Raw genomic sequence first — 23,556 nt, 5'->3', positions numbered from 1 at the left:
TACTTTGATAATAACTTTACCTGATTTTGACCTGTGGAGTGTTTTTTTATATCCTAGACAACAGTTTCTTGATGTTCCGATCCCTGTGAGAATTGGCTGTCGAAAGAGATTCCGCGCTGCGTTCGCCGGCCCGCCCCTCTCTGCGGTTCGGACACCAATCCCAAACTCCGGAAAGAACCGAAACGAGCCGAAAGTCGGTCCGAGTGCGCCCTGGTCACGTGCTCCTGAACCGAGCGAGCTTGCGGTGAGAGAGACAGACAGAGAGAGAGCGAGAGTACAGTAATAGTTTTAACCTAAACTTTGCTCGTTACAAGAAGCCGGACTAACACACGCCCCCTCCCCCCCCACAAGTTATTCAGCAACTACTCGTCAGTTCTGCTAGCCGGGGGCATTCGCAGAGGGGCGGCTGAAGTGATTGGGACCAGGAGCGGACTAAACGAGGTTAGAAACTTTCCCGTAACGCTTTAATTTAAAATCGCTCGGGCACACGCGTTTCGTGCCGGGTCCGAGCACGGCTGAAGCTAACAATGAGACACTTCACCGGGTTTCACCCACTTTCCACAGTGAGAATGCTAGAAAAGCGAGGGTGTCAGTGGGCACAAGTGAGTGTTGTTCTATTACGAGGGAAAAGCTGCCTGGGAAACTGAAAGATCAGTCACCTGGACCAGATTGACGACACCCCAGGACTCTGAAAGGGGTGGCTGAGGAGATTGTGGAGGCATTAGTAATGATTTTACAAAAATCACTAGATTCTGGAATCGTTCTGGAAGACTGGAAAATTGCAAATGTCACTCCACCCTTCAAGAAGGGAGAGAGGCAGAAGAAAGGAAATCATAGGCCAATTAGCCTGACCTCAGTGGCCAGGAAGATGCTGGACTTGATTATTAAGGATGAGATTTCCTGGTACTTGGAGGCACATGATAAAGTAGGCCAAAGTCAACATGGTTTCCTCAAAGGAAAATCTTGCCTGACAGATCTGTTGGAATTATTTGAGGAAATAACAGGTAGGATAGACAAAAGATGTTCTGTACTGAGATTTTCAGAAGGCCTTTGACAAGGTGCCACATGAGGCTGCTTTACAAGTTACAAGCCCATGGTATTACAGGAAAGATTCTAGCATGGACAAAGCAGTGGCTGATTGGCAGGAGGCAAAGAGTGGGAATAAAGGGAGACTTTTCTGGTTGGCTGCCGGTGACTAGTGGTGTTCCACAGGGGTCTATGTTGGGACCACTGATTCTTATGTTATATGTCAATGACTTAGATGATGGAATTGATGGCTTTGCGGGTGGAGGGGCAGGTAATGTTGACGAAACAGAGAGGCTACAAAAGGTCTTAGACTGGCAGAATGGGCAAAGAAGTGGCAGATGGAATGTAATGTAAGGAAGTGTATGACCATGCACTTTGGCAGGAGGGTCTAGGATATGGACTATTTTCTGAATGGGGAGAAAGTTCAAAAATCAGAGGTGCCAAGGGACTTGGGAGTCCTTGTGCAGGATTCCCTAAAGGTTAATTTGCAGGTTGAGTCAGTGGTGAGGAAGGCAAATGCAATGTTTGCATTCATTTCGAGAGGACAAGAATACAAAAGCAGGGATGTACTGCTGAGGCTTTATAAGGCACACTTGGAGTATTGTAAACAAGAGAAAATCTGCAGATGCTGGAAATCCAAGCAACACACACAAAATGCTGGAGGAACTCAGCAGCCAAGCAGCATCTATGGAAAACAGTACGGTCAACATTTTGGGCTGAAATGTCAAGTCCTGCCGAAGGGTTTCAGCTTGAAATGTCGACTGTGCTCTTTTCCCATAGCCACTGCCTGGCCTGCTGAGTTCCTCCAGCATTCTGTGTGTGTTGCTTGGAGTATTGTAAGCAGCTTTGGCCACGTATCTAAGAAAAGATGTGCTGGCATTGGAGAGAGTCCAAAGGAGGTTCATGAGAATGAATCTGGGAATGAAAGGGTTAATGTATGATGAGTGTTTGATGGCTGTGGGCCAGTATAGGTGGAGTTTGATAGGTTCTTGATTAGTCAGGCATCAGAGGTTACCATTAGACTATAAGATATAGGAGTAGAATTTGGCCATTTGGCCCATTGAGTCTGTGTCGCCATTTCATCATAGCCCCAGTTTCCTGCCTTCCCCACATATTCCTTCGTTCCCTGACAAATCAGGAATCTATTAACCTCTGCTTTAAATGTATGTAAAGGCTTGACCTCCACAGCTGCCTGTGGTAATTAATTCCACAGATTCACTACCCTCTGGCTAAAGAAATTCCTCCTCTTCTCCATTTGAAAAGGTCGCCCTCAATTCTGAGGCTGTGTCCTCTGGTCTTAGACTCTCCCCACCACAGGAAACATCCTCCCCGCATCCACTCCGTCAAGGCCTATCACCATTTGCAAGGTTAAGGGCAGAAGGCAGGACAATGCGGTTGAGGGGGATAATAAATCAGACGTGATGGAATGGCTGAGGATTCTCAATGGGTCTCATGGCCTAAATCTGCTCCCATGTCTCATAGTCTTCTGGGGTTCTGTTTAAGGAAACCCTGGTTAGCAAATTGTTATTCTGAGCTGTTACTTGAGCGCAGGTTGGTGCTCGATCTAGCCTCTGAGAGTGTGTTGATTTGAAAGATTGCAAAGGGCAAAATGGATTTCTCAACAAGTTCAAAGTAAGTTTGCTACCAAAGTACATATGTCACAATATACATCCCTGAGATTCATTTTTTAGTGGCATTCACAGTAAATACAAAGAAAGACAACTAAAAAACAACAAACATTGCAAATACAAACAGAGAATATAATAATAAATAAATGAGCAATCAATATCCAGAACATGAGATGAATAATTCTTTAAAGTGAATCCATAGGTTGTGGGAACAGTTCAGTGTTGAGGAGGGTGAAATTATCCCCTCTGGTTCAAGAACCTGATGGTTGAGGGGTAATAACTGTTTCTGAACCTGGTGGTGTGGGTCCTGAGGCTCCTGTACCTTCTTCCTCACAGTACCATTTAAATGAACTTTTCTCCAAGACGTGATCTGTTTGGCAGTGCTTGTTTTAAAGAGGTTCCCTCTAAACACTTTCAGTATGTGTCAATATGGAGAGTGGATTTCACCAGCCCTTGTTCCCCACCAAGATATCCCACTATCCTTCCCAGCACCCGTCAGGAGTACTTGTCAGTGAGGAATCGTTTATTCTACGCTGTTAGACTACTTGATACAATAATTATTTTTAAATGTGTGTGTCTGTCTTTTCGTGTGTGTGTGTGTGTGTGTGTGTGTAACTGGTGACTGAGACTGTGTGGGTGTGTAACTGGTGACACAGATGGTGTGTGTGTGTGCGTGTCACCAGTGACAGAGACTGTGTGTAACTAGTGATAGAGACTGTGTGTGTGTGTGTAACCGGTGAACAGAGACTGTGTGTAACTAGTGACAGAGATGGTGTGTGTGTGTGTAACTAGTGACTGAGATGGTGTGTGAGTGTAACTAGTGACAGTGTGTGTGTGTAACTAGTGACTGAGATTGTGTGTGTGTGTGTGTGTGTGAGTGTAACTAGTGACAGAGATTGTGTGTGTGTGTGTGTGTGTAACTAGTGACAGACTGTGTGTTTGTAACTAGTGACGCAGATGGTGTGTATGTTTGAGAGTGTGGGAGAGTGAAAGGGATTTTAAGAAACAATGAACTATAAATTACAGTACTAAATGTATTAAAAGGTTAAGTAGTGCAAGATGGGAGCAGAAAAGCATAGTGAAGTAGTGGTCACCGATTTATTGTCTGTTCAGATATCTGATGGCAGGGAGAAAGAAGCTGTTCCTGAAATGATGAGTATGTGTCTCCAGGCTCCTGTACCTCCTCCCTGATGAGGGTTCTTAATGATGGATGCTGCCTTTTTGAGGCATCACCTATTGAAGATGTCCTCGATGCTGGTGAGGCCAGTGCCCATGATGGTGCTGGCTGAGTTAACAACTTTCTGGGGCTTTTAGGATGTGTTGGCATTTGGGAGGATCCCCAGAGGAGGTTTATGAGAATGATCCTGGGAACATTTGAGGAGTGTTTGATGGCTCTGGGCCTGTACTCGCTGGAGTTGAGAAGAGGTCCTTTAACATCTGTCGGACGTTGCTGAGGATGTTCTACGAGTCTGTGGTGGCCAGTGCGATCATGTTTGCTGTTGTGTGCTGGGGCAGCAGACTGAGGGTAGCAGACACCAACAGAATCAACAAACTCATTTGTAAGGCCAGTGATGTTGTGGGGATGGAACTGGACTCTCTGACGGTGGTGTCTGAAAAGAGGATGCTGTCTAAGTTGCATGCCATCTTGGACAATGTCTCCCATCCACTACATAATGTACTGGGTGGGCACAGGAGTACATTCGGCCAGAGACTCATTCCACTGAGATGCAACACAGAGCATCATAGGAAGTCATTCCTGCCTGTGGCCATCAAACTTTACAACTCCTCCCATGGAGGGTCAGACGTCCTGAGCCAATAGGCTGGTCCTGGACTTATTTCCTGGCACAATTTACATATTACTATTTAACTATTTATGGTTTTATTACTATTTATTATTTATGGTGCAACTGTAACAAAAACCAATTTCCCCTGGGATCAATAAAATATGACTATGACTGTGAATGAGAGGGGGAATCCCATTGAAACCTATCGAATATTGCAAGGCCTAGATCAAGTGGACATGGAGAGGATGTTCCCAATAGTGAGGGAGTCTGGGACCAGAGGGCACAGCCTCAGAATAGAGGGACGTCCCTTTAGAACAGAGATGAGGAGAAATTTCTTTTGCCAGAGGATGGCAGATATGTAGAAATGCTCATCACAAATGGCTGTGGAGGCCAAGTCATTGGGTATATTTAAAGTGGAGGTTGATAGTTTCTTGATTAGTCAGGCTCTCAAAGGTTATGGGGAGAAGATAGGGGAAAGGGGTTGAGAGGGAGAATAAATCAGCCACGATGGAATGGTGGAGCAGAATCGATGGGCCAAATGGCCCAATTCTGCTCTGATGTGTTATGGTTTAAAGAATGAGAGGCGAGCTTGTTCAATGTACATGAGGGACTTTGACAGGTGGTGCCAGGGAAGGTGTCTCCCTTGCTACTGATATCTGGTACAGGTTGACCTTCACTAATCCGACTACCTGTAATTCGGTTGCTTCGATAACCCGGCGCTGATTATACTTAATGTGATCCTCCTGGAATTCAGCGTTTTCACTAATCTGGCACTCGTCAGGTCCCAATGGTGCCGGATACGTGAAGGTCGGCCTGTGCTCTGGGCCTGGTTTCGGGGTGGGGGTTGTCCATTTCAGACCGGAGAAGGACCCCATGTGTGGTGAATTCTGGAAAGCGATGTGGAAGAGGCAGGAGAGTGCAGTTGAGGCTGAGATCTCACTGGCCGGTGGGACAGGCTTGGCTAAATACCACACCTGCTTCTGAGATGGTCGGTGGGTCAGGTGAAACTGACCAGTGGTCTGGCAGTACCGTGCTTTCTGCTGGGGATTCCCTATGCCAGCCGCACCCCCCACCCCTTCCTGTCACCCGTCTCACTGCCACCGTAGAACGCACCTACCCAGATGCATCACAGCCTGGCACGGCATCTGCTCGGCCCGTGACCACGAGAAACCGCAGAGAGTCGTGGAGACAGCTCAGCACATCACAGAAACCAGCCTCCCTTCCATGGACTATGTCCACACTTCTCTCTGCCTTGGTCAAGCAGTCAGCGTAATCAAAGACATTCCCGGACATTCTCTCTTTGCCGCCCCCCCATCGGGCAGAAGATTCAGAAGCCTGAAAGCACGTCCCACCAGGCTCGAGGCTGGCTTCTACCCCACTGTTATTGGGCTCTTGGTCTCACAATCTACCTTGTTACGATCCTGCAATTTATCATCTACTTATATTACACTTTCTGTGTAACTGTCGCACTTTATTCTGCATTGTTATTGGTTTAACAGGGCACTGTGTAATGATCTGATCTGTATGAACAGTTTGCAAGATAATCTTTTCACTGTATCTCGGTACAATTATGACAAAAACCAAACATGAGGAAACCTGCAGATGCTGGAATTTCAAGCAACACACATAAAAGTTGCTGGTGAACGCAGCAGGCCAGGCAGCAGCTCTAGGAAGAGGTGCAGTCGACGTTTCCGGCCAAGTCCTGACGAAGGGTCTTGGCCCAAAACGTCGACTGTGCCTCTTCCTAGAGCTGCTGCCTGGCCTATTGCGTTCACCAGCAACTTTGATGTGAGATGATAAAAATCACACAATATCTTTAGACAATAAGTGAATAGATTGATAGGAAAGTTGAAGGGGAAGTTTTGGAGACTTGTGTGACTGCAGTATATGGAGTAATGTCCGAGGGAAGTGCTTTTTGCAGAGAATGATGAGTGTCTCGAATGCCCTGCCAGGGGTGGTGGTGGAGACATCCATTAGGAACAGTTAAGAGACCCTTAGATAAGCACGTGGATGATAGAAAAATAGAGGGTTATGTGGGAGGGAAGGGTTAGATTGATCCTGGAGTAGGTTAAAGGGTCAGCACAACATTGTGGGCCAAAGGGGCTGTATTGTTCTGTAATGCTGTTGTAGCTGATGTAGTCTAATCCAGGCAACATGCCGGTAGACCTGTTCCACTCCTTTTGGAAAGCCTCCACACTCTTCCTATAGTGGCACTTAGAAAAATGGCGGGTTATGGTCAGTGTAGAAAGGAAGGGTTTGACTTGTTATCAGTGAACTGGTATTTATTGTTTATTCATTGAGATACTGTACATCCGGCCTGTTGAGCCACAGTGCCCAGCAACCCCCGATTTAACTCCAGCCTAATCACGGGACATTTTACAATGACCAATTAACTGACCAACCAGTACGTCTTTGGGCTGTGGGAGGAAATCAGAGCACCCAGAGGAAACCCACAGTCACGGGGAGAACATACAAACTCCATACAGGCAGTGATGGGATTTGAACCCGGGTCGCTGGTGCTAATCACTACACCTCCATGATATATGTATACCATAAATATCACTGTATACAACCCCGAGATCCATTTTATTGTGAGCATACTCAATAAATCCATAATAGAGTAATAACCATAACAGAATCAATGAAAGACCACTCCAACTTGGGCATTCAACCAGAGTGCAAAAGACAACAAACTGCAAATACAAAAAGAAAAAAGAAACAAATATTGAGAACATGAGATGAAGAGTCTGTGAAAGTGAATTCGTAGGTTGTGGGAACAGTTCAGTGTTGCAGTGAGTGAAGTTGAGTGATGTTATCCCTTTGATTCAGGAGCCTGATGGTTGAGGGGTAATAACTATTTCTGACCCTAGTGGTGTGGGAGCTGATGGTTGAGGGATAATAACTGTTCCTGAACCTGGTGGTGTGGGACCTGATAGTTGAGGGGTAATAACTATTTCTGACCCTGGTGGTGTGGGAGCTGATGGTTGAGGGGTAATAACTATTCCTGAACCTGGTGGTGTGGGACCTGATGGTTGAGGGGTAATAACTGTTCCTGAACCTGGTGGTGTGGGACCTGATGGTTGAGGGGTAATAACTGTTCCTGAACCTGGTGGTGCGGGACCTGATGGTTGAGGGGTAATAACGGTTCCTGAACCTGGTGGTGTGGGACCTGATGGTTGAGGGGTAATAACTATTTCTGACCCTGGTGGTGTGGGACCTGATGGTTGAGGGATAATAACTGTTCCTGAACCTGGTGGTGTGGGATCTGATGGTTGAGGGGTAATAACTGCTACTGAACCTGGTGGTGTGGGACCTGATAGTTGAGGGGTAATAACTTTTTCTGACCCTGGTGGTGTGGGAGCTGATGGTTGAGGGATAATAACTATTCCTGAACCTGGTGGTGTGGGACCTGATGGTTGAGGGGTAATAACTGTTCCTGAACCTGGTGGTGTGGGACCTGATGGTTGAGGGGTAATAACTGTTCCTGAACCTGGTAGTGCGGGACCTGATGGTTGAGGGGTAATAACGGTTCCTGAACCTGGTGGTGTGGGAGCTGATGGTTGAGGGGTAATAACTGTTCCTGAACCTGGTGGTGTGGGACCTGATGGTTGAGGGGTAATAACTGTTCCTGAACCTGGTGGTGCGGGACCTGATGGTTGAGGGGTAATAACTGTTCCTGAACCTGGTGGTGTGTGACCTGATGGTTGAGGGGTAATAAGTGTTCCTGAACCTGGTGGTATGGGACCTGATGGTTGAGGAGTAATAACAGTTCCTGAACCTGGTGGTGTGGGACCTGGTGATTGAGGGGTAATAATTGTTCCTGAGCTTGGTGGTGTGGGTCCTGAGGCTGAACGTGGTGGGCCTCCCATGTGGGCACCAGAGTGTGTGGCGACGCTTGTGGGCTGCCCTTCAGGGGACTGAGTTCAAGAGGCCATGAGGTAATGTTGCAGCTCTATAAAACCCTGGTTAGACCACACTGTGTTCAGTTCTGGTCGCCTCATTGTAGGAAGGATGTGGAAGCTTCAGAGAGGGTGCAGAGGAGATTCACCAGGATGCTGCCTGGATTAGAGAGCGTGTCTCATGAGGATAGGTTGAGCGAGCCAGGGCTTTTCTCTCTGGAGTGGAGGATGAGAGGTGATAGAGCTGTACAAGATGATAAGAGGCATAGATAGTGGACAGCCAGAGACTTTTTCCTAGGGCGGAAATGGCTAATACAATGTTAAGGTGATTGGTGGTAAGTATGGGGGGGAATGTCAGAGGTTAAGTCTTTTACACAGAGATAACTTCACTCTCCCTGTCGCGCAGCCATCTTCTCCCCCCTCCCGGGAGAGTTTTAATCCGAGGGGAAATAATGTTAAGGTGATTGGAGGTAGGTATAGGAGGGACGTTGGAGGTGAGGTTTTTTACACACACAGTGGTGGGTTTGTGGAAAGCAGTGCCAGGCGTGATGGTAGAGGCAGATACATTTGGGCTGAACGACCTGTACTGATCCATTTTCACAAAATCAGAAATATTTGAGTGGGAAAGAAACTGAGCAAAGCAGACAGGATCCGAGGAGAGAGAAGCATTGAGGTAATAAATTATTCATTTTAATTTCACTTTGCACATCAATATACAAATGTATATACTTTAAAAGTTTGTTTCTCAGGATGTGGCTGGTGGTGAGGAGCGTTTTACTGATAACGCGGCTCTGAATCGTTTCTGTTTTCTAATGCTGGCACTCTCTCGAAGAGTTCGGGAAGTGTGGCGCTATCTAAATGCAAATTATTGGTTTAATATCTCCCTGCTTTCACACTGGGGGGTGAGGTGGGACAGAGGAGGTGGGAGATAGTTGTTCTTGCCGGGGCACAGATGAAAAGCCTTTCCTCTCTACGTTGTGATCTCACTGAAATGAATAACGTCGAGTTTCAGCTGTAAGGAGAGATCGTATGACACAGGGGCAGAATTTGACCCCTCGACCCATCGAGTCTGCTCCACCATTCCATCATGGCTGATTTATTATCCCTCTCATCCCCATTCTTCTGTCTTCTCCCTGTACCCTTTGATGCCCTGACATAAAGAACCTATCAATCTCCGCTTTAAATATACATGATGACTTGGCCTCCACAGCCATCTGTGATAATGAATTCCACAGATTCACCGTCCCCTGGCTAAAGAAATTCCTCTTCATCTCCGTTCTAAATGGACATCCTCTTATTCCGAAGCTGTGCCCTCTGGTCCTAGACTCCCCCACTATTGAAAACATCCTCTCCACATCCACTCTGTTTAGGCCTTTCAATATTTGATAGGTTTCAATTCTTCTGAACTCCAGCGAGTTCAGGCTCGGAGCCACCAAACGTTCCTTGTGTGTTAACCCTTTCATTCCCAGGAACCCCCTCTAATGTCAGCACATTCTTTCTAAGATAAGGGACCCAAAGCTTCTCACGATACTGCAAGTGAGACCTCACCAGTGCTTTATAAAGTCTCAACATTAGATACTTGCTTTTGTTGTACTGTAGTCCTCTCGAAAGGCCGGGGAAACTCAGATGGTTTCTCTGAAGTTTTTGGAGGCGGCGGAGAAAGCTGATAAAAGTTTATAAAACTATGAGATATGTAGATAAGATAGACAGTCAGTCTTTGTACCTTACTATCTATGTGCAGTGCAGTTTCCCAGTGACTACGTATAACACTTTATTCTGCATTCTGTTATCGTTCTTCCCTGGCCGTCGTCGTGCGATCACTCAAATCGAGTATGACGTTCCCCTAAGGGGTTGTTGAAATAATGGAGGACACCCATGTGTAACGTTGTTTAACGTGGAGAGGCTGATGCACGGGTAGTCACCACATGGTCCTTGACAGATCGGTGTCAGGGACCATGGCATAGAATTCAAGATGACTGAGGACACTTCAGAATCAGAATCAGGTTTATTATCACTGGCATGTGACGTGAAATTTGTTAACTTAGCAGCAGCAGTTCAATGCAATATGCAATCTAGCAGAGAAAAAAAACAGTAATAAAAAATAAACAAGTAAATCAATCACGTATATTGAATAGATTAAAAAATGTGCATAAACAGAAATACTGTATATGATCAAAAAAGGTGAGGTAGTGTCCTAAGATTCAATGTCCATTTAGGAATCGGATGGCAGAGGGGAAGAAGCTGTTCCTGAATCGCTGAGTGTGTGCCTTCAGGCTTCTGTACCTCCTTCCTGATGGTAACAGTGAGAAAAGGGCATGCCCTGGGTGCTGGAGGTCCTTAATAATGGACACTGCCTTTCTGACACACCGCTCCCTGAAGATGTCCTGGGTACTTTGTAGGCTCGTGCCCTGCTGCAGCCTTCCTCTGCCATCTCCACCACTGAAGTCTTGGTTGGATCGCTTTTTGTCTGTGACCTCCCCCTTCATTTCACTGTCATGGGTGACCTATCGGGAACTAAGTGCCAGACGGCATCGCTCTCGGGATCCCAGGAATTCACAAGCCTGTCAACGTGACAAGGTGATGATCCTCACGAGGCTTTGCCTGGTACTATCTCACTGATTCATTGCTCTGTTGTATCTGACAGTGATGAATCCAGTCAATCAATTAAACCTGTGCGGGAGAGTTCGTAAAGTGGAAAAGTCGTTGCACTGGGGCAGTTCCACTCTCTCAGCCTTGGAAGTCTGGTTCCATTGGTATGAGTAGTTGTCACAAACTGGGGTCTTCCTTGGTTGCAGTGGATGACCATGATGTCTTCTGTGCCTCGTCAAGCCCTTCGTTCTTCACGGAGCGTTGCAGAACCACCTTCCTGGCCATTGGATCTCATGTAGACCTCATCCATCCAATCCGCCGGAGCTGACTTTGTCTGCTTGAACAGGCATAGAATAGAACTTTATTGCCATTGCTCAAGACAATGCGTTTGTGGTGCTACTCTCTGATGGTGGTGTCTGAAAAGAGGATGCTGTCCAAGTTGCATGCCATCTTGGACAATGTCTCCCATCCACTACATAATGTACTGGGAGGGCACAGGAGTACATTCAGCCAGAGACTCATTCCACCAAGATGCAGCACAGAGCGTCATAGGAAGTCATTCCTGCCTGTGGCCATCAAACTTTACAACTCCTCCCTTGGAGGGTCAGACACCCTGAGCCAATAGGCTGGTCCTGGACTTATTTCCTGGCATAATTTACATATTACTATTTAATTATTTATGGTTCTATATTGCTATATCTATACACTATTCTTGCTTGGGACAACTGTAAGGAAAATCAATTTCCCTCGGGATCAATAAAATATGACTATGACTACTCCAGTCCATGCAAAACAGATATTTACAATGCATACAGTTCGGCTTAATTTTAAAAATAAAGAAGGCGAGACAGCGGCTTTATTTCAGCGGGAGTTTGAAAAGATTTGGTTTCTCAACTAAGAAACTCGAAAACTTCTACAAATGTACTGCAATTCAGTCTTTTATTTCCATATTTATTGAATTGTACAGCTGCTGTAAAGTTAACAAATTTCACGTTGTATGCCGGCAATATTAAACCTGATTCTGAGAACCCAGATTGGTTAAAAATAGTCAGCAAACATTTCATTTTTAATTCCTCTTTTCTACCTGTCATGTGTACATAGCTTTCACTCAGTGGCCACGTTATTATGCACCTACCGTACCTAATAAGATAGCCACTGAGTGTATGATTGATGGTCTTTTGCTGCCGTGGCCCGACCACTTCAAAGTTTGACATGTTGTGCATTTAGAGATGCTCTTTGGCACACCACTGTTGTAACACATAGTTACTTTAGTTCCTGTTGCCTTCTTGTCGGTGTGAAACAGTCTGGCCATTCCCCTCTGACCTCTCATTAACAAGGCATTTTTTGTCCGGTCATTGGATTTTATTTTTCTCATAATTCTCTGTAAACTCTAGGGATTGTTGTGTGTGAAAATCCCAGGAGATCAGCAGTTTCTAAGATACTCAGACCACCCCATCTGGCACCAACAATCATTCAGTGGTCAAAGTCAGTTAGATTACATTTCTTCCCCATTCTGATGTTTGCTCTGAACAACAACTGAGCCTCTTGACCATGTCTGCATGTTTTTATGCGTTGATTTACTGCCACGTGATTGGCCGATGAGAAATTTGCATTAATGAGCAGATGTACAGGTGTACCTAATAAAGTGGTCACTGAGCGTAGTTTCCTGGGTTGACAGAGACAGAGTTAGAGGGGCCAGGTTATCCTAAGGTAAAACAGTAGGGAATTTGTGTTTCGGTGTCTCCCTTGTGTACAGCACAGTACAGGTCCTTCGGCCCACAATGTTTTGTCTACCTTTTAACCTACTCTGATATCTTAAAAAAGGTGTCAGAAAAGGGCCAGTAACATCATGAAGGATCCCACCCACCCTGGACTGTTTGTCCCAATCCCATCAGAGAGGAGGCTACATAACATTCACACCAGGACCACCTGACTCAAAGAGTTCCTTTCCCCAAGCAGTGAGGCTGATCAACACCTCCACCCACTAACCCACCCCTCCACACCCCCACCACCACTACTTTATCATTTCCTGTCAGTCACCTTATGTACAGACACTCCTGTGCCCAGTGTCACTTTATGGACGTACAATCAATCTGTGTATATAAGCTATCTTATATATTTGTATTTATTGTGTTTTTATTGTTGTGCTCCTTATGTTAGTGTGTATTTTTGTGCTGCATTGGATCCAGAGTAACGAGTATTTTGTTCTCCTTTACACTTGTGTACAGGAAGTGACATTAACCAACTTTGAATCAATCTTCCTTCCCACTTCCCAACAGTACAATGCAATCCATAAAAATTGTATACAACATATAGAACATAAACATGAGCACAGGACGGGCTCTTTGGCCCATGATGTTGTGCTGATCTTTTAACTTTTTCTAACTCTTCCCTCCCACATAACCCTCCGTTTTTCTATCATCCATGTGCCTATCTAAGAGTATAATAAGTGTCCCTAATGTATCTGCCTCCACCATCACCCCTGGGCAGGGCTTTCCACACACTCACCACTCTGTGTAAAAAAAAACAAACAACTTGCCTCTGACATTCCCAGACATCCCACCTCTCCCGGAACTTCCAGGAGTCTCCCGTATATTAATAGTGGCTCCCTGATGCCCGCAAATTATATACAATGTCACGGAAATCAATTTTTTTGAGAGCAAGCGAGAGAAAAGCAAGAGAGAGCGTGAGAGCGACCACGAGAGAGAGCACACGCAAGAGAGAGAGCAAGGGAGAGTGCTTGAGAATGCGTGAGCGACCACGAGAGAGAGCGAGAGTGCGCCATTGCAGAGTGTTCCAAAAAAAACGTACGTCACCCCAGACTACACTAAAGTGTACCCCTGCCTAATAGGGGTCAAAATAATGACAGTGTTGCTCGCTGCACTGTTTGCAACGGGGACTTTTCTATTGCCCATGGTGGGTTAAGACTTTAAAAGTCATGTTGAGGTGAGTTTAACAGGTGTCATTCGTTCATTAGCATAGCTAACGTTATTTAAACTGACTGGCCAGCTGCTAAGGAGCTACTCTATTGCAGACATCCCACCTCTCCCGGAAGTCTCTCGCAAATTGATGGTGCTACCTCCCTGAAATCAGTTTTTGCAGGGTGGGATGTCTGCATTCCCCTATACTTTCCTCCAGTAACCTTAAAAGTGTGTCTCATCGAGTTAACCATCTCTGACTTGGGAATAAATCTCAACTGACAAAATCAGAGGGTTCTGTGCTACACTCAGAGAACGTCACTATGGTATCGTGAAAGCTGAGAACATACTCTCGAATTTTTAGGGACAGTTTCTCATCTGCCGTCCGATTTCTGAACGGTCCATGGACACCAGTATTTTGTTCACTTTTTGCACTAGTTTCATGTAGATGTGCAAAAATATAAGTGCTATACATTCTATAGATCCATAGTGGAGAGTGTGTTGACTGGCTGCTTCACGGCCTGGTAGGGGAACACCAATGCCACCGATCGGAAAATCCTACAAAAGGTAGTGGATTTGGCCCAGTACATTACAGGTAAAGCCCTCCCCACCATTGAGCACATCTACATGAAACACTGTTGCAGGAAAGCAGCATCCATCATCAGGTACCCCCGCCACACAAGCCATGCTCTCTTCTCACTGCTGCCATCAGGTAGAGGGTACAAGAGCCTCAGGACTTGCACTACCAGGTTCAAAAACAGTTACTACTCCTCAACCACCAGGCTCTTGAACAAAAGGGTTAACTACACTCACTTGTCCGTGCATTGGGATGTTCCCACAACCAAAAATCTCACTTTAAGGGCTCTGTCTCATTATCTCATGATCTTGCTATTTTTTGCTATTTATTTATATTTGCATTTTTACAGTTTGTTGCTTTCTGCACTTTGATCTTTGATTGATCCTGTCCTATAGTTTCGAGTATGCCTGCAAGAAAATGAATCTCAGGGCTCTGTATGGGGACAGATATGTACTTTGATAATAAAGTTACTTTGAACTTTGTGCATGTGATTCTGCAGATGCTGGAAACCAGAGCAACACACACAAAACACTGGAGGAACACAGCAGGTCAGGCAGCAGCTATGGAGACAAATGAACAGTTGACATTTCGGTTCCTGAGAGCTTTGTTCAGGACTTACTGTAACTTTTTTTACGTATCACACTGTACTACTGCTGCAGAATAACAGATTTCATGACATTTGTCCGTGCTAATAAACCTGGTCTGATTCTGAAGTTTGTCTACCATGGTTAATTGCCTGCTTGGTTAACAGAGTGAGTACACAGTTGGAACATCATGTTACAGTAAGACGAGATGTTGGTTAAGCCGCACTTGTGTACGGATCTTGTTGCCACATCAGAGGAAGGATGTGAGTCAAGAGGGTGCAGAAATCTGACTGGGCTGTACAAAATGATGAGACCAATATTTGATGATTAAATGAAGACAAGTGATTAAAACAATGTTTGGCCGATTTAAGTGACGAACCGGAGTAAAAAGATTTAGGCTCTGAGGCCGAGAGCGCTGGACGAACTGGTGTTCTGCACATTACTCTGTGAGGCTGTGCTCTCTTCAGCGCTAAACTGGCTCCCTGGCCCTGGGCTCATTGTCGGGAACTCTGCAGTTCATGTTCCCTGTGTTGTTTGATTATTTTTTACTGTTTGCACCATTTGTTCATTTCTCGCACATCGTGTGTTCGGTTTTTGCTGTGGGGGGATTCTCGTGGGTTCTATTGTGTTTCTTCATTTTGTGGCTGTCTGCAAGAAGATAAATCTCAGGGTTGCAGATAGTGTACACACTTTGATAATTGTGATACAGAGTGGAATAGGCCCTTCTGGCCCTTTGAGCCACACCACCCAGCAATCCCCCGATTTAATCCTAGCCTAATCATGGGACAATTTAGTGACCAATTAACCTACCAATCGGTACGTTTTTGGACTGTGGGAGGAAACCAGAGCACCCGGAGGAAACCCACACAGTCACAGGGAAAATGTGCGGGCAGCGGTGGGAATCGAACCCAGGTCACTGGTACTGTAACGTGTTGTGCTGACCACTACACTACCGTGCGATGGGAATTGAACCCGGGTCACTGGTACTGTAAAGCGTTGTGCTAACCACTATGCTACAGTTCCTAGGATGAAAAAAGTCAAATACTAGAGGGTTTTAGGTGAGAGGGGAAAAGTTTATAGAAGATGTGAGGAGCAGTGTTTTTACAGAGTGGTCAGTGTCTGGAATGCGCTGCCTGGGGAGAAATCAAAAACGCTGACAATGGGATCTGGTGCTTTCCCGGCCTATATGATGAATAGGCTTTTCTTGGGCTTCCAGCCGGGCACAGGTATTGATTGTAACTGGCATTTCGATGACAAACTCTGCCATCTTCATCTTGATGCCTGGGCATGTCTAGTCCAGTGGTATTTATACCCCCGTAGTCCGTCCCTCCTGATTGGTTGATCATCATCCAATCAGGTTTCCACCGTCCCACCTTGTTTACAATCGAATTCCATTTCCAACTTAGAGCAAGTCCTTCATCTTTGTTAAAATTCTTTTCCTCTGGTTGTATTTCCATGCCTTCCTTTACCAGGCAGTCCCAAAAGCCATTGGCACGGCACAGTAGTTTCGTGCCTTCGAAGTCAATCCTACGGCCATTGCGAATGTAATGTTCTGCTACCGCAGATTTCTCCGGGTAACCCAAAACGGTTACAGCTTCTGTGCTCCTTGATGCTGGTTTCCACCCCATCTGGCTGATATGCGTACTTTCAGACTTTTGTATCTTCTGCCCATTGAGAGAGGAGAGAAGGGAGAATGTCCGGGCTGGGTAGGACCTTTGATCATGTGGACTGTTTCACGGGAGCAGTGAGAAGTGTGGACAGAGCCCACGGAGGGGAGGCTGATTCCTGGGCTGTGTTTACAACTCACTCAGTCCATCCTGACTAACATCAGAATCAGGTTTAATATCACGGGCATATGTCATGACATGTGATGTTTCTGGCAGCAGTCCATTGCAATACATCATCATAAAAGCATATAAATTACAAAAAGAAATAATATATAAAATAAAATTAAATAAATAGTGCAAAAAGAGAGCAACAAAAAAAAACCCAGAAGAATATATTGAGAAACGTAAACAAGAGGAATTCTGAAGATGCTGAAAATTCAAGCAACACGCATCAAAGTTGCTGGTGAACGCAGCAGGCCAGACAGCATCTCTAGGAAGAGGTACAGTCGACGTCTCGGCCCGAAACGTCGACTGTACCTCTTCCTAGAGATGCTGCCTGGCCTGCTGCGTTCACCAGCAACTTTGATGTGTGTTGCTAGAATATACTGAGGTAGTGTTCATGGGTTCAATGTCCATTCAGAAATCTGCTAGCGGAGGGGAAGAAGCTGGTCCTGGATCTTTGAGTGTGTGTCTTCAGGCTCCATGGTATCCAGGACGTTTTCAAGGAGCGATGCCTCGAAAAGGCGGCATCCACCATGACCTCATCACACAGGTCATGCCTTGTTCTCATTTCGACCATCAGAGAGGAGGTACAGGAGCCTGAAGACACTCAACGATTCAGGAACAGCTTTTTCCCCTCTGCCATCTGATTCCTCAAGGGACATTGAATCCACCTGACTACCTTATTATTTCTATTTCTGCACTGCTTATTTAACTTCGTGTATATATATATTTTTTTAAATTCGTGTTTTTTCCCATTATTATGTATTGCATCGTACTGCTGTCGCAAAGACAACAGATTTTGTGACATGATGCCGTGATTCCGATTTCTGTATCACCTCCTTGACGGTAGCAATGAGAAGAGGGCAGAATGAGCGGGTGGAAGCTGTTCTTGAGCCTGATGGGTCCTTGCCTTCAGATGTTTGTATCTCCTGCCTAATAGGAGAGGGGACAGGAGGAGGAGTGGAAGTGATGCAGAGAGGACTCATTGGGTGGGAGGAGTCCTGGGTTTTGTCGGCTGCCTTAGCGAGATGCTGCTGTTTTTTAAATAAATAAAAACATAGAACTTGTCTTTAGTCATCTTGACCTTAGAGATTTAGCGAAGGAAGTATCCCTGGCCTGGTCTAGTCTGGTCTGGTCTACAAATGAGTCCAGAACTTCCAGTTCCAACGTGGCCCAGCAACCTCGTGGTTTTGGCAAAGATACCACCAGCTTCTTGAGGGCAGTTGCAGCTGGGTATTGAATATGGCACTCTTCCCGAAGAGGCAGTGGCAGGGGGAGAAATGTGTGCATTTGCAGCACCGTGTTCTTTGGGAAATGGACAACATCTGCTGAAAGCAAGAACAGGAACCATTAGTCAGAAAAAAAGAACTCAGAGGACCACTTAGTTCTCCCTTCTGTCCTGACAAAGGCTTGAATTCCCTCGTACTCTTGTGTTGAACATCACCACTGTTGTACTGTGGGTTGAGGGGGAGCTGCATAATCAAAGACCCCACCCACTCCGGACATTCTCTTCTCTACCCCCCCCCCCTGCACCCCCCTACATCGGGCAGAAGATACAGAAGCTTGAAAGATGTACCGCCAGGCTTAAGGGCAGCTTCTATCCTGCTGTAAGTGCCCCCTTCTGTAAAATGGATTCTTGGTCAATAGGGTAGACACAGCTCATAACATCATGGAGACCAGCCTCCTCTCCATGGACTCTCCCTGCCTCAGTAAAGCAGCCAGCATAACCAAGGACCCCACTCACCCCGAACGTTCTCCCTTCTCCCCTCTCCCGTTGGGCAGAAGGTACAATAGCCTGAGAGCACGTTCCAGCAGGCTCAGGGACAATGTCTACCCCACGGTTAACGAGCTATTGAACAGTTCCCCGATACAAGAAGATGGACTCTTTGACCTCACAATCTACCTCATTGTGGTCTTGCACCTTGTTGTCTGCCTGCACTGCACCTTCTCTGTAGCTGCTACACTTTATTCTGCATTGTGCTACCTCAATGCGCCGTTGTGAGGCACATTTCATCCTTGGTGAATGTGTGGGCGCCGCGGTAGTGTAGCGGTTAGCGCGACACTCTTACGGCTTGGGGTGCTCGGGAATTTGGAGTTCAGTTCTGGTGCTGTCTGTAAGGAGTTTGTGCGTTCTCCCCGTGATCAGACCCCAACCACCCACAAAGTGTTCCTACACCACTTCTTGTCAGTTATGAAGATTCTCACAGTTAATCAAGTGTATTTTTGTTTTAAACACACACTTAGTGTTTTAGGAACAGTTTCTTCCCCTCTGCCATCAGAGTTCAGAATGGACCATGAAAACTACCTCACTGTTCTGCACTCTTTTGACAGGACTTGCTTTTTTTTAAATTTTTTACTGTAATTTATAGTAGATTTAAATGTATTGCACTCTACTGCTGCCACAAAACGACAAATTTCATGACCTATATCAAGATTCAACATTCAAGATCCATTTACTGTCAAAGAATGTATAAATTATACAACCTTGAGGTTTGCATGCTCACAGGAAGCCACAAAGCAAGGAACCTGAAAGAACCCAATTAAAGAAAAAAAAGAGTAAAAATAAAAGACCAACACTCGATGCGCAAGAGAAAGAAAACACAAGTCATGCAAACAACTGAAGCAAACAGCATTTCAAGATGAAATTGAGCCCTCAGATTCGAGCCCTGGAGTAGGCCCAAAGCCTCGCTTATCAGTTCATCATATTAGCGGGCACAGAGCATCAGTAATAACAAACCTGATCCCTGATTTTGTGACCGTTACTTGACCCTACACTCTGCAACTGCCTTCTGAAACAAACTTGGCTAAGTGAAGCTGTGGTCCGAGCCAGCAGCAGAGGTGGCAGATGGAGCCTGACGAGGGGAAATGTCTGCTGTTTCACGAAAGAAGAAAGAACTAGTAATGCCAAAATGAAGTGGTGGTGTTGACAGTGAGGAGAGGTGCACGGGGTGAGGAGAGGTGCACGGGGTGAGGAGAGTTGCACAGGGTGAGGAGAGTTGTCGGTGAGGAGAGTTGTCGGTGAGGAGAGCTGCAGGTGAGGAGCGTTGCACAGGGCGAGGAGAGCTGCAGGTGAGGAGCGTTGCACAGGGTGTTGTACAGGGTGATACTGATCAGTTGGCAGATGAGAGAACGGTGACAGACAGAATTTAATTCTGAGAAGTGTGACGTGATGTACTTTAGAACTTCAGAACTTAATGCTGAGGCTTTATAAGGCATTAATCAGATCGCACTTGGAGTATTGTAATTAGCTTTCATTGTCATGGAGAAGTTCAGCACAGAAGCAGGCCCTTCAGCCCATCGCCTCAAAGCTGAAACCATTTAAACTGCCTACTCCCAACGACCTGCACTGGGACCGTAGCCCTCCATTTCCCTACTATCCACATACCGATCCAAACTTCTCTTAAACGTTGAAATTGAGCTCACGTGGACCACTTGTGCAGGCAGTTCATTCCGCGCTCTCATGACCATTTGAGTGAAGAAGTTTCCCCTCATGTTCCCCTGAAACATCTCACCTTTCACCCTTAAGCCATGATCTCTGGTTGTAGTCTCACCCAAGCTCTAGAAGTTTTTGGCTCCTTTTCTAAGAAAAGATGTGCTGGCATGGAGAGGGTCCAGTGTAGATTCACGAGAATGATCCCAGGAATGAAAGGGTTGGACTGGGCCGAATGAACTACCTTTGTTGGGTTTTCCATTCAAGGGCTTTGGTGTTTCCCTGCCCTGCTGTGGTGCAGTCAGGGTCTGGAAGAAAGAGTGTTTGTTTGCAAGGAAGTGGGGAAGGGGGAGGAGAATGGAGCTGGCTAGCTTGCCCCCACACGGTGTCTGTACCGATTCAATGGGCAGAATGGCCTCTTTCACAGAAGTTACCATTTGGTATTTGTGGTGCAGAAGTGGGACTGAATGCATTGTTGTAACACAGAGGTAGTGCTTACCAGACTGGCCGAACGGCCTCCCTCCAAACTGTATCTGTTTGCCATTTTAGAGTGCCTCACTCCCATGGCAAAATACTTGAAAAGTTCAGCAAGCAGTCATAAATAGGGTGGGCAGCCAGAGACTTCTCCTGGGGGGCAGGGTGAATGGCTAATGTGAGGGAGTATGATTTTATGGTGATTGGAAGAAAATAAATGGCGGGGGGAGATTGTCAGAGCTGGTTTTTTATACTCAGATTGGTGAGAGTGTGAAAAGCCCGGCCGGGGATTGTGGTAGAGGCAGATACGAGGGGTGATCGATAAGTTCGTGGCCTGGGGTAGAAGCAGTCAATTTTAGAAAACCTAGCACATTTATTTTTCAACATAGTCTCCTCCTACATTTACACACTTAGTCCAGCTGTCGTGGAGCATACGGACCTTGGACCTCCAGAAAGTGTCCACAGCAGGGGTGATTGGTAAGTTCGTGGCCTAAGGTAGAAGGAGATGAGTTATTAACTTCAAACTTCCTGCACAATCACTGAAAGAGTTTAACTGCATGTGCATGTGACGAGAGCTGTATAACTCATCTCCTTCTACCTTAGGCCACAAACTAATCAATCACCCCTGCTGTGGACACTTTCTGGAGGTACAAGATCCGTATGCTCCACGACCGCTGGACTAAGTGTGTACATGTAGGAGGGGACTATGTTGAAAAATATATGTGCTAGGTTTTCTAAAATTGACTCTCCTACCTTAGGCCATGAACTTATCAATCACCCCTCGTACATTTAGAGACATTTCAGAAATTCTTAGACAGACAACATGGATGAAAGAAAGATTGATCTTGGAGTAGGTTAAAAGGACAGCAGCACATCGTGAGCCCGAAGGCCCTGTACCATGCTGTAGTGTTCTGCCTTCAGGCTCTTTCTGCTTGTTCATTGATACTGGCAATCTCCCTTGATGAGCTCATCATGTGTTAGATGAAATGTTTTGAATTATGTTCAAAGTTGAAAGTAAATTTATTAACAAAATACATATAGGTCACCATATACAACCCCGAGATTCATTGTACACCAGTCATTGAAAGTGGGCATGCAGGTACAGCAGGCGGTGAAAAAGGCGAATGGTATGCTGGCATGTATAGTGAGAGGATTCGAGTACAGGAGCAGGGAGGTACTACTGCAGTTGTACAAGGCCTTGGTGAGACCACACCTGGAGTATTGTGTGCAGTTTTGGTCCCTTAATCTGAGGAAAGACATTCTTGCCAAAGAGGGAGTACAAAGAAGGTTCACCAGATTGATTCCTGGGATGGCAGGACTTTCATATGGTGAAAGACTGGATCGGCTAGGCTTATACTCGTTGGAATTTTGAAGATTGAGGGGGGATCTTACTGAAACGTATAAAATCCTAAAGGGATTGGACAGGCTAGATGCAGGAAGATTGTTCCCAATGTTGGGTAAGTCCAGAACGAGGGTTCACAGTTTGAGGATAAAGGGGAAACCTTTTAGGACCGAAATGAGGATAAACTTCTTCACACAGAGAGTGGTGAATCTGTGGAATTCTCTGCCACAGGAAACAGTTGAGGCCAGTTCATTCGCTATATTTAAGAGGGAGTTAGATATGGCCCTTGTGGCTAAAGGGATCAGGGGGTATGGAGGGAAGGCTGGTACAGGGTTCTGAGTTGGATGATCAGCTATGATCGTACTGAATGGCGGTGCAGGTTCGAAGGGCCGAATGGCCTACTCCTGCACTGATTTTCTATGTTTCTATGTTTGTATGTTTCCTGCGGGCATTCATGGTTAATGCAAGATGCACAATAGAATCAATGGAAGACTGCTTCCAACAGGATGGGCAAACAACTGATGAACAAAAGGCAACAGACTGTGCAAATACAAAAAAAAACAATAAGTATTGAGAGCATGAGATGAACAGTCCTTGAAAGTGGGAACAATTCAGTGAAGAGTGAGTGAAGTTATCTATCCACTGTGGTTCGAGAGCCTGATGGTTGAGGATAATAATTGTTCATGAACCAGGTGGTGTGAATCCTGAGGCTCCTGCACCTCCTTCCTGGGCAGCAGCGAGAAGAGAGCGTGTCCTGGGTGGTGGGGGTCCCACTGTGGGGATGTGGGCAGTGTTGAAGACCAGAACAACCCGGGAATTACAAGTTTAATCACATTGCACTAAAATGGAATTTGTTTTTTGTTTCTTTTTGTTCTAAGTTATGTATAACTTGGATTTTTTTTCTTGTGAATGCTGCTTCTCTATGCTTCATGTACGCGAAGCGTTGTCGCAGGAAAGCAGCTTCCGATACCATATTCAAGTTTGCTGATGACACCACTGTCGTTGGCTGAATCAAAGGTGGTGACAAATCAGATACAGGAGGGAGACTGAAACTCTGGCTGAGGGGTGCCAAAACAACAACCTCTCACTCAATGTCAGCTGAATATCGACCTCAGGAGGGGGCAATCAGCTGTTCATGAGCCAGACCTCATCGGGGAAAATGAGAAGTGGAGAGTGCCAGTATCTTTAAATTCCTTGGTGCTGTCATTTCAGGGGACCTGTCCTGGGCCCAGCATGCAAGTGCCATTACAAACAAAGCACAACAGCGCCTCTACTTCCCTTGGAGCTTGTGACAATTCAGCATGACATCTAAAAGTCTGACAAACCTCTACAGATGTGAGGTGGAGATTATTTTGACAGCTTGCATCACAGTCTGATATGGAAACATCAATGCCTTTGAACAGAAAATCCTACAAAAAGTAGTGGATACGACCCAGTCCTTCATGGGTAAAGCCCTCCCCACCATTGAGCGCCGTT

At 45.9% G+C, this 23,556-nt stretch overlaps 1 protein-coding gene across 3 annotated transcripts in view; it reads left to right on the top strand.

Annotated features, from left to right (window-relative positions):
• Window positions 1-244: 244 nt before the first annotated feature.
• Window positions 245-23,556, top strand: part of LOC134349807 (arf-GAP with Rho-GAP domain, ANK repeat and PH domain-containing protein 1-like) — a 310,918-nt gene continuing 287,606 nt past the window's right edge. For all 3 annotated transcript variants that reach the window (XM_063054705.1, XM_063054704.1, XM_063054701.1), the window contains exon 1: window positions 245-441. The gene's annotated coding sequence lies outside the window, so the exon portion shown is untranslated. The remainder of the gene's footprint in view (window positions 442-23,556) is intronic.

The sequence above is a fragment of the Mobula hypostoma genome, chromosome 7 (genome assembly GCF_963921235.1).
Source record: "Mobula hypostoma chromosome 7, sMobHyp1.1, whole genome shotgun sequence".
Taxonomy (NCBI): domain Eukaryota; kingdom Metazoa; phylum Chordata; class Chondrichthyes; order Myliobatiformes; family Myliobatidae; genus Mobula; species Mobula hypostoma.
Note: the sequence above shows the minus strand (reverse complement) of the source record. Positions and strands in the feature narration are given on the sequence as shown.